Raw genomic sequence first — 4959 nt, forward strand, 5'->3', positions numbered from 1 at the left:
TTTTATTTTGTTTGTTTTGTTTGTGTGATTTCTTTTGTTTTGCTTTGCTTTGTTTTGCTTGTGGCTGCTACTAGAGTCGTCTCTCAGGTAGTAAAGCTAAGTATAGAAGTTGGAGGTTTGAAATTTTTATCCCTCCCTTTTTCTATTGTGGAGAATAACATCCAATATAACTAGATTTTGTAGACTTTTATCTCCTCCCTTCTACATGCCCCTGCCTATTTTCTTACAACTTGAGATAATAGAGCTCAAGGGGTGAATAAAATAAAGGAAGAAAAATAGTATAGTTCTTTGGAATTCACACACATTGAAATCTATCTTGTTTTTTCGAAAGAACCTGAGAAATAGAGATAGATTTATTCAAGTTCTACCAAATAAATGGAGAACCTGAAAGTACTTTAAGCTTCAAAGACTAACATTCTCTTTATTGACAATCCTAAATGTTAAAAATCTTGTCTTGGAGGTCATTAAAAATTGGGGCCTTCATTATGTCCTGTCCTTTCTTTGCTGTTTTCATCCATCAGCTCTACAACTTATATTTTTAAAATTTTTATTCCCTAATCATTTTATAATTAATAATATCAAGACATTGTTGAAACTGGCACACCCACATGTTTTTACACACAACGGTAATATATATGTGGATATGCATATATGAGGTATATGCAGGAAGGGCAGTTTCAACTCTTTTGTCTTTCTGCTGTTCACAGAAAATAGAAAGAGTTTTGTAGGCTGATTGCATGTTTGTAGATGTACTTCAGGTTTTTTTGATCCAGCTGGTGGGTGTCTCTCCTTTAACCAGTAGCTGTCTCTGAGTTATCGCCCAGCTCCCAGTCAATGCCCCATTAGAAAAAAAGCCCTTAACCCCATCTCCATTCTCAATAAAGAGTGTCTTGCATTCTTTGATATTGAAGGACCTACTTAGAACTAGATATGCTTTTAGCATTTTTTATTCACACATTTATTTATTTTACAGACATTTATTTAGTGACATATAGAAGTTGCTAAACACTTGCTGAGTTCTAGAGATATGACAAAGAACAAGAAAGATGTGATTGGAAAAAAGATAATGATAGTCACAGGATGGTGACCCCCTCAACTATAGATAATTTCTGAGCAAACAGTAACACAGAGGACTGAAGGATCAGGTTTGGGGAAAATAATTATGTGCATCATATATTTTCCTCTTGCTGTTCTCGAAGTAGAGAGTTCTACAGCTTTAAATAAAGATTGTGTCATCAAAGGGCTTTGATTTAAAGCACTGATTTAAAAGATAATTATCCATTAGTATACATTTGAGAAACACCTTAAATCATAAATCCTTTGAAAATGAGGACCAGACTTTTTTTTTTTAACAATTATATATAAAAGAAAAATCACATAAAAGAATTTTTATATTCTAGGATGAAACATTTGTCTCCTTTGTAAATTAATGTATGTGGCTTTAGTCTCCACTTATGAGAATAAATAATGTTCTGTTTTCAAAATGGTAATGTGTTTTATACATTGATTTTGTGCATTTTAGGCAATTAAAGCTTTGGAAAGATGTACAAAGCGCTCCATGTTTGCTGTATTATCAGCATTCCCCTTACTGCAAGCACTTTGATTGCAAAATAATTAAAATTCCTTTTGCCAATGTATTAAAGTTAATTAATGAATATTAAAATAGGCAATCTATTTCCGTCAGTGGCGTGTAAGGTTGTATTTGCTGATTTGTTATGAGTAAAGCCTATACCATTTAGTGCTAGCTGGCGACACTATGCTAAAAAAATTGTGTACAATTTAAACTTTAGAGATTCGGTGTATTTATGATTACACCTTCAAATTTCAGTTGTATATTCTCTTTGGTTCTTTTGCATTAAATTTATTTTCAAACATCTATTACTCTTATATGTATATGAAAATAAAGTATTCTTCTGACTTCAGATGTGTACATGGTTAGATGATCAGATAACTGGGGTCATAAATAAAGTCAAACCATTGTTGTCTAGCTCAGGATGACAATGGTGGATCATGTACCAACAATACTTGTTTTCTGCTCTCTTGAAAATACCTTCCATAGCAAAGGTCCCTGTGTTCGCATCTTTGATATTCACAGTTGCAAGTAGCTGTTCATCTTAATCTTAACCCTGATTGTATAGCAACTTTATTTATTTACCTCGTATTCTAAGTGCGCCTTTTATTTTATTTTTTTTACTATTTATTTATTTATTTATTTATTTATTTATTTATATTTTGTTAGCTGAGGCAACCCTTGGTTACCTCACAGATTGCAAGGACCTCGTCAGTTTACAATCCCTTATTTTTTTCGCCTACAGTACCTGGGCTTCCTAGGTGGTCTTCCATCCAAGTACTAACCAGGCCTAACCCTGCTTAGCTTCCAAGATCAGACGAGATCGGTTTTGTTCAGGGTAGCATGGCTGTAGACTCTAAGTATGTCTTTTAAATCTAGACAATAGATTATCCACTCTGGGGACCAAGGAGGCTATAATTTAGCAAGAAGTGTGCTGGAAATAGGGGTATCCAGGGCTCAAATTGAGTGCTTGGAAGTTTGCTTCAATCCACAATTTAGATACTGTGGCCCGAGATTTTTTAATAGATTTGATCATTTCAGCCATTGGTTGGTACTAAAAGACTGAATCAGAACTTCACAGTATGGGCTTAACTTTTTTGAAATGGATTCTCAAATTTTCAAATATTCATATTCAAGTGCACAAAGGGAGATTGTGCATCACATATTACTGTGGTTGTTGGAAATCAAAATTGCCCTGAAGGAACTGAAACCAATGGGCCTGGTGATTTTAAATCTCTTAGCAAGTTTTCTTCAATGCATAGAAATGTCACTTTTGAGGTTTTGCAATTTTTCAGTCAAACCATAAAAGAAAATAAAATTTTATTTTTGGATTGTTCATTTGGATAATTCATTTGGGATTATCCTTGAATGCTTCTGCATTCTCTCCATTGATATAAAAGATTCATATAAATGTTGATATATCTGATTAATTTCCACGTGAGAAACGATACTCTTTCATGTATTCTCTTGAATTAGGACTCCATCCTTTTTTTCAAAAGGTGAACAGAATTCACCTTTTATGCGGGAGAAACAACCGATTAAAAAGAAAAGACTAAATAATCATTTGATTATAGTTCAGGTTTAATGCTAAGTCTCAGTTGTGCTAATACAACTGACATTGACAAGCAGCTGGAATGCATAATTGGGTTAAAAGTATTTCTTCTTACCCCCTTACTAATGACAGGTTGGCAAGAGATGGTAATATTATCAAAGTAAACTTTTCCACAAAGGGTAATATACCAGGGCAATTAACTGGTATTAACTATGAAGCTTCCTGGCTTTAGAATGTAAACTCTTTTTTTTTTCCTGTATTGGAAATGTTTCTTACATATGAATAGATAAAAATTAAATGCTATTTTAAAATGTTAATGTTTAGAACCATAAAAATTTAATATTCTGGACTCAGTACAGTGGAGGCAACACTTTTGTCCTTAAATTATGTCGACATATTCTTAAGTACATTGTTTTCTGGTTTAAATCCTCAGGGTTTAAAAACCTAACACAGACCCATTGACTTTCCTCATTTTTGAGTCCTCTCTATTTGAATTTACTTTCCACAAAAAGACCAAAACACTTTTGATTAGGGCATGAATATAAATGCTAACCGCGAAAAGACAAGAAGACAAAAATAAGTTCTCATTCTTCTGTCTCCTTTTTTCTTTATTCCCTGTCATTTTTCATTTCTTCGTGCCCTCTTGGCTCCCATGCAACCCCTGGTTATCTCTCTCTGAAAACACTAACCACTTCATAGTGCAGTTATTTGTTTTCATGTCTCTTTCTGCTTTGTAAACCAGCACCACTAAAACAGGAATTGGAGGAACCCACCGGTCTTGGAATAATTTTTGGAACCAGGTTTTAAATGCATTGGCAGTAGAACAGAGGTGGAGAAAGGAGCACAGGGAAAGTGCTGGGAGAGGAGGCTCCTCATTTGTAAATATGGAGGTAATAAGGCCTACTTCCCAGGTTTGTTGCAAGGATTAGATAAAATGACTTTTCTGTTCTGTTACTTAGAACTACTGGGGAAATAGAAGGCACTCTGGGAGGCTGGCAGGCAGTATATATATGGAAATGGGATACGTGGGCTTGCTTTTCCGGTTCTGGGGAGCTGATGAATACTAACTAGCATGGAAAAAAAAAAAAAGAAAGAAAGAAAAAAAAAAGGAGCAAAAAACTCAATTATGTAAGTTTAGAACTTTCTTCATTGATCATTTCTAAACATGTTCAGTGAATAGTGCAAACACAATTTTGGACTGTTAATGAAACATATTCCACTGTGGCCAGTCCTAGAAGACCATACTGGGAGAATTTTAATCAATTTTCACTGCCACATTTAAGAGGCGTATTAACCTACTAGCATGTGTTCATAGATTATGTTTGAATGCTTCTGCATTTAAAAGGACAGACTGATGACAATTCTCAAAAAATACCTCGGAAAAAGAACAAGTAAAAAGATTATGAGCTTTCTCTGAAGAAGACAATTGTCACAAAAGAGACAGGTTTAAGAATGGGGCAGTGAGCTAAGAATGGTTCTTATATCTTTTAATTTTGAGAAAAAAATTCCAAAGAAGGATATTTTGTGACATAAAAATTATACAAAACTTGAATCTGAGTATTGGAATATATACAGCCATGCTCACTGGTTTTCCACAGATGCCTTCATGCTACAACACAAGAATTGGGAACTTGTGGCAGAGACCAAATGCCCTGCAATAATGTAAATATTTCTTATTGTCGATCCTGTTTTAGAGGATCCCAGGTTGAGGACTTTCGATGTATGAGCATTGGGAGGAGAGAGGATTTTGGCCTCCAGAGGACTTTATCGCTAGTGAATGTCCTCCTCGTAGCATAGATAACTGGGTTGTGGAATATAATGGGATATTTGCAAAGCA

General features: G+C 34.4%; 1 pseudogene; it reads right to left on the bottom strand.

The window, feature by feature from the left end:
- Window positions 1-2306: 2306 nt before the first annotated feature.
- LOC120605394 (uncharacterized) lies at window positions 2307-2425 on the bottom strand (annotated as a pseudogene).
- Window positions 2426-4959: the final 2534 nt, after the last annotated feature.

This window comes from Pteropus medius, unplaced genomic scaffold (genome assembly GCF_902729225.1).
Source record: "Pteropus medius unplaced genomic scaffold, Ma_sr-lr_union100, whole genome shotgun sequence".
NCBI lineage: Eukaryota > Metazoa > Chordata > Mammalia > Chiroptera > Pteropodidae > Pteropus > Pteropus medius.